This window comes from Bidens hawaiensis, unplaced genomic scaffold, assembly GCF_021521415.1.
Source record: "Bidens hawaiensis isolate Kalapana, Puna unplaced genomic scaffold, B.hawaiensis_p1.1 tig00010127_1, whole genome shotgun sequence".
In the NCBI taxonomy this organism is placed as follows: Eukaryota; Viridiplantae; Streptophyta; class Magnoliopsida; order Asterales; family Asteraceae; genus Bidens; species Bidens hawaiensis.
Genome location: NW_027491766.1, coordinates 47,833 through 55,206, shown reverse-complemented (window position 1 = coordinate 55,206; position 7,374 = coordinate 47,833). Strand labels below are relative to the sequence as shown.

The 7,374-nt window shown below is 31.3% G+C and overlaps 1 long non-coding RNA gene across 1 annotated transcript; it reads right to left on the bottom strand.

Moving 5' to 3' along the window:
- Nucleotides 1-392: 392 nt before the first annotated feature.
- Nucleotides 393-2,757, bottom strand: LOC143534297 (uncharacterized). The gene is made up of 3 exons (XR_013135523.1): nt 2,556-2,757; nt 1,034-1,170; nt 393-500 (listed from the first exon to the last, which is right to left on the bottom strand). It is a non-coding gene; the product is annotated as an uncharacterized LOC143534297 (long non-coding RNA).
- Nucleotides 2,758-7,374: the final 4,617 nt, after the last annotated feature.

Genomic DNA, 7,374 nt, shown 5'->3' with positions numbered 1-7,374 from the left:
TCAAGTAAAAAACAACACTAAGATATAAATCCACATTATCAATTAATTATTAAAATTGTTAGTTATTGATCTTAATCAATGTGTATAGGCAAAACAAACTTACTTGTCATAAGGTTTAGACCTGCTCATACTAAGATGGCTAGATTAAATTAACGTTTACCTAGAAATTTGGCCATAATAAAAGCAAGAAACTTTTCAACAGTCCAACACCCAGCAACGACCTGTTTGGTAAAACCCCCACCTCTAGTTATATGCACAATAAAAAAAACCATAAATATTAGTTTCAAATCGACACAACTCATAATACAAACAAAACTAATGTGAAAATAACGATAAGACCTACCCGCAGGGGCTAAGGGTGTTACACTTTTTAAGCAAATAACAAATACCCTTAGTATGAAACCTCAGCATGGAGACTGTTGCTGCTGCACCACCACTGAACCGGCTTCTTGGACAATCAGCATTGAGCCGGACTGGGGCACTCCCAAAGAGCAATTCAACTGGCAAAATGAATGAAAATAATAATAATATAGTAGTATTTTCTAATTTTTCATAACATAAAATAGTAATAATAAGTTGAAGCGTTCATCATGTTAGCTACATTAACGCGATCATGGCATGCATATTTGCAGGTTCAAACAATAATCGTTTGACCCAAAAGTTTTTTTTTATTTTTTACTGATTTATCATACTAATACTTTAAATTTATAATTTTAAAACAATTAGAATTTTATTTAAAACAGTTACACAGTAATTATAGCATCTTTTGTTCCTTTTTAGTTTTGAAATTTGGTATAAGATACCAACCAATTAATTCCAAGGAAAATAAAATAAAAAATAAATGGGTTATATTGGTCAACTTGCAATGACCCAAACACAATCCGTTTAAATAAACGGATTGCAGGTTTAATTTCCTCTTATGTGTTTTTTCACCGAGGCTACCAAGGCGAAAGCGTCAAGACGCGCCTCGGAACGACTTTTAAAACCGTGAACAAAAGTAAAAAGATAAACAAAGAGTAATATTGGCAATCACCTCACACTTCGGCAAACCATGAACATTTGGATTTCCCGTAATCTCAATCATCTCAATAATATCTAGTAAGGGCCCTTGAGGTATAGGGCATGTTTGGGAAGCATCTATGCAGCCGAAACCCATCGTGTATGTCTTGGCTGAATCAGTGGGTCAAAATCAAAATCCCAAATAATAATACCATCTGAACAATCAACAAGATAACATTTTTAATAATTTCTTGAATAATAATAATAATAATAATAATAATAATAAATGTGACTATGGTGCTGAAACAGGTTCTTCGTATCATTTAAATGTGACAAATGCTAAATATTAACCAATCCATTAAATATTTGATTTTATGTCTGACCACCCATTTCTAATTCACAGATAAATGAGATTTTTTTAGTTATCAAATATTCAGTTTCTGATTACCAATAGGTAGAACAAAGCAGCTAAGAAATGAACATGTTAATTCATCCCAAATGTATCAAGATTCCAACGTTAAGGCTCCTGTCAAGCTTTAAATCGTTTAAGGTACTACACGAGTTTGACCCAAGCTTAGGCTCGGTTACGATTTTTCTCAAAATATATAAAATTAATCAAAGCATATAATTTAATTATAAAATAACAATTGGTTGGAGCAATCTCAAAATATATAAAATTAATCAAAGCACATAATCAAAGCATATAGTGAATTCACAAGTATCCCAAAATACCCTTAATATTTTTAACACTCAGTGCAATCTCATAAAAAATTGTTAAATCGATATACATTTAGACTCATATTTACTAAAATTATATTTTATCCCAAATTCAATCAAAATCCCTTAAATGAACGTCGTTTTTTTTTCTAAATAAGCTCTGCATCAGTATACAAACCTCGTTACCATTCAAAAGCAGGGTACAATGGTTAAGACTCCTGTCCTTGTTTTAATTGCAGACCAGAGCTTCTTAAACCATGTTTAACAAACCTCAATTTAGTTCGGGTCACAACAGGCCATTTTAAAAAAAAAGTCAACCTGATAACGGGTCCGAACGTGTTCGGTTAAGACGACTTCAGGTCAAAACGGACCATTTTTTAAAAGGGTCAATTTTGGTAACGGGTGAGAACGTGTTCGGTCAAGATGGCTTCAGGTCAAAAAGGGCAACATTTTAATAAAGGTCGATTTGGTTTTGGCCATTCTACAGCTTAGACAACACCATCCCCGGCATCAAATTTGAATCCAATGTAAAAAAACTAACGCAACACTTTTAAAAAAATATATAGTTTTTAATAATTCATACATAAAATAATTACGTTAAATTGGCTGTAGCTTACTTATGTCCGTTTATCTATGTTCGTTTGTTTATGTCGGTGAACCGTTTGTTTACATTGTTAGCAAACACTTATTGCACGAACAGTCATTTTCTTTACGAACAAACATGAGCAAAAAACAAACGATCATAGACGATACGTTGCTAAAAAACTAAATGAGTACAATAAAATAATAATTTTAAGTTTACATTTATATTTAAATTCAACTAAATTACTTAAAAATACCTGCAATGTCAGGGATGTCTCTGCATTATTTGTTGACATTTACCCTCTCGAAGACGGAGAAAATCCCCTGTTAAGAAAGAAGAATATCCCCCGTTGGCTCCTACAAGTTAAAACAATAAATACTTAAAAATTTTATAGAAAAATGAAAACACTAACTATAGTTTTAGAAATCAAGCCAGTGTACTTTATCATGAATTGACACTACTGTTGAAATAGTAGCTCGAATATAATCCGAAACAAGTTCTTCAGAAAAATATGCACTTTACATCCTCTAATATGAAATAACATCCTTTACACTATAATGTATATCATAGTTGTCAATAGCGAATAGCGGTAAATAGCGACGGGTCACCTATATGCTACATGGCGAATAACAGTAAATAGCGACCGCTATTTCATATCTAGCGATAAAGGAGTAGAAAGTTTTTATGCAAATAATTAGGGTTTATATTCACAAAATAAGCTTTTACGGTTGAACTTGTGAAAGGTGCAGATGTTTGGTTGATAAACAGGCCTATAAAATAGGTTTCTACATTTTTTTATAATCACGCTAAATGACCGATATTTAGTATATAGCGGCCTATATCCGCATCACTACGTAGCGCGCTATAGCGCCCGCTATCACCGCTATTGACAACTATAATACATATATTATTATATAATAACATTTGATATTTATATTTAGTCATAATATACCTCAACAAACAATATAGCATGTTCTTTCTGCAGTCTAGTGAATATACAAATTTTAATACATTAGTCAATAGTCATAATCCTTTATTTAAGAATTAACAAAACTAACTACTAATACAATCATTGTTAATTATAGAACATGATTGGAAAAATGCAGCCATTGCTTCAACTGTGGCTGAGACATATTAAGGCGCAACTTGAGCCTACGTCTTTGTATCTAAGAAATCAATAAATAGCAACCGTAAAAATAAGCATAAGATTATAATGAATCTTTATCTGGAACCATTTTTCAGAAGACCTAACAATATGCCTACACGAAACTGGAATCTACCCTCTTGCTCTAAGAATAAAACAGTGGGGTAAACAAATAAAAATCTTAGAAAATCAGTAAATAAAAGTAGTAAAGAAACAAAACTGCACCTTCAAGTAGCAACTTCTGATTGGTTTTATATAATTTGTAAATATCAAAAGAAACCTTTGCATCTCCCGTCACAAATCGGACTTTTACTTAGTGAATACTTCAGCTTTGACCCGTAAACCTCATATCTGTTTCTCCTCGCTGGATTTTTCATCATCCTAGAATACAATGGCCCATTCATCAAGCCTCTAGCCCCACCATTTAAGGTCCCATACTTATCAACTGTAGGGCTTATTATTAACATAAAGAAATGTAAATATTTAACTTAAAATTCAAGTTTTAAAACAAGAATATGTACTAACTAACATATTAGTAGTAACAAACAACTACTGAGCTAATTTTGAAGTACCTTTTTCAAATATTACTTCTTTCTTGGTTCTCCACCTGAAAATATGCAAATAGTTACAGCAAGTCCATCCCAAAAAGCTTCTATAACCAGTAACTCTATGAGCCCTAAAACTCTCAACTTCGTTCATTGCTGGTGAAACTTGCCAAAATTTACAAAACTTTAAGACATTGGATTAAATTTAATGAAAATTAGGGCATTTGAAAAGTCTATCACAGTAGCGTTATGGCTCAAAATTGACATTATTATTAATAATCTGGTTCTGTTACAAGATAAAATGCCCTAATTTAAGAATAAACAATTGGAAGAAATAATAATAAGCTCATAAAGACTAAGTACCTCAAAACAAGACAAGAATAAGGTCATCTCCATCGCCGCCTCTATTCGTCGGATAAACCAACACCAGCCAACTTTCTTTATTGGATTAGGGATCAGATTCAATCGAATCTGGGAAAGTATGAGAGCAAAAGTAAAGAGTTTTCTTGGAGAGAGCGAGGCTTTTGAATTTTGAATCCTTAGATACACAATAGACGTTGAGGCAGATGAAGACGTTCTTGGATTTTGAATTTGGATCACAACCCGCTTATTTCAACTCTAAAATTTTATAGGCTAAATACACTTGTACCTTATGTTTAAATAGTTTGTACCTAAGAGTTTTTGTTGAAATGACATTTTTGCCTTTCTTAAATGTATTTTAATATAGTATAGATATACAAAAATAAAAGAAAATCGATATAGCGCATATTAGCATTAGTGTTGTATTACATATATGTGATAGTGTGTTTGCATATATTCAATAGCATGCATTATATAATGCATTTGTGTTGTATTATATGCAATAAAACAATATTTTATATATGAAATACACATTAATGCACATATGCATTACATCGACAATTTTTTTTAGGAACAATATCATTTTATTAAAAGAAGGAAAGATAAAAAATCGCAAAATATTATTTTTTTTAAAAAAATAAAGTTAATTCTTTAGTTGTAGTATATATATATATACACACACACTATATTAAAATACATATAAGAAAGGCAAAAGAGTCATTTCAACAATAACTCTTAATATTAAGTGTACAACCCATTTAAACATAATATACAAGTGTCTTTAGCCAATGAAATTTTAGAAATGAAATAAGCAGGCCTCCAAAATTCAAAATTCATCGATCTCCTTATCTATTATGTATCCACATGAGGTTCAAAATTTAAATTACCTCGCTCTCTCTAAGAAAACTCTTTTCTTTTCTTTTCATATTCCGGGATAAAAAAAAATATCATATTCGATTGAATCTGATCCCTAATCCAAGCGACGAAGATGGTTGGTTAAACCATGCAAGTGTTGGTTTATCCGGCGGTGACGCACATGACCTTTTTCTCATTTTCATTTGAGGTACTTAATCTTTATGAGCTGATTATTTCTTTCAATTGTTTATTCTTAAATTAGGGCATTTTATCTTGTAACAAAACCATATTTGTTAATAATGTAATTTTTGAGCCATAACACTACGGTGATAAACTCTTTGATGGTCCTAATTTTCATTAAATTTAATCCTATGTGCTAATGTTTTTTAAATTTTGGGAAGTTTCACCTTCAATGAACAAAGTTGAGAGTTTTAGGGATCATAGAGTTACTGGTTATGGAAGTGGTATGTTATGTGCTCTGGTATGATGGACAAGGCATGTTCTTGAGTAGTCATTACATTTTTACTTTGATCTTGTACATTATCAAATGCTTTATAGGATGGACTAGTTGTAACTATTTGCATATTTTATGGTTTGATTGAGGTGGAGAACCAAGAAAGAAGTAATATTTGGAAAAGGTACTTTTAAACTTAGCTTTTAGTTGTTTGTTATTACTAATATGTTAATACATATTCCTGTTTAAAAACTTAAATTTTAAGTTAAAAATCTACATTTCTCTATGTTGATAATAAGCCCAGCATCTAAGAAGTATGGGAGCTTAAATGGTTGGGCTAGAGGGTTGACGAATGGGGCATTATGATCTAGGATGATGAAAAATCCACTGAGGAGAAAGAGTTATGAGGTTTACAGGTCAAAGTTGAAGTATCCATGGAGTAGAAGTCCGATTTGTGACAGAGATGCAAAGATTTTAAGTACCTTTAATACAACTGTTACATCTTCCCATTTGTTTAATCTTTCATGATGAATTAAAAGTGTTTCGTTAAAATTGACATAATCTAGAAGCTGAAACGAGGTGATATATTTCATACTAAATAATTATAATTTGATTTGTCTAAATATAATTTGAGAATGGAATATAAGTGTGATAACTCCTTCTAATGTTGGTGTAATTGGAGGTCTCATTATTAAAATTTTTTGTGTATCCTTTACCTCACGCTTTAAATGATTTTGCCAAATGAAGTTTGTTGTTATACTTTTACTCGATAAATCATAGTTTGTAAGTTTTTATTTTGTGTATGTGATTAATATAATAAAATAGGTTTGTAGTTTTTACAGGTTAGAAATTATAAGCATGATTTAATTTTTCATATATTACTTTAAAACGGGTGAAAAACTATATCTGCAGCTAAACACAAAATTAGCTACAGGATCAAAAGTTAAATGGGGTTAAATTCTCTGTTGATCGGGCCATAATTGAATCAGGTTAAATGCGCTACTTGATAACATTTTCTAAATTGTGAACAAAGAGCAATATTGGAAATTCAAAGTGCAGATGAGATATATAGCTTTTTTTTTTCAAAGTGCAATTTAGGAAATTACTTGATAACATTTTTTAAATGTACAACGTTTTTTTTTCTATACTTGTAGCAAATTGATTAGTGTGGTTAATAATGATGATGTATCATTTGTGATTCTTATAATGCGATATATAAAGTAAAGTGAATATCGTCCTGTTAATTTATATTAACACCGATTGATAATTGTGCTTTTATGAATGTTAATTTGTTATAATATATGTTTATTTATTTGTAGATAATGTCCAATCCTGATCAGGTGAGAACGAACACAAATAGCAATAAACATGAGGATTCATTGGATGCTGCCGATCAGTTAAAATCTACTAGACCATATGAGATGGCTAATGAAACGCCTGAACAGCTAGCTGTTATCACAATCGTAATGAATGTAGATGTCACATCCGCTGTGCATAAGAGAGGGCTGGCTATAACGAATGACAGTTCCAACTTCCCATCGAATTAGGCATGTACAAAAGCCTATTTTGTAGCTTGTTTTTATTTGCCAGCTCAACATTGCATTATTGCGCTTTTAGCACTTTCAGGACCCCAAAAGTATGATAAAAACCATTTGTAGCATCTCTGGTATCTCCATTCCATGCTAGAGAGAAAATGGGATTTGCATACCGAAAGACT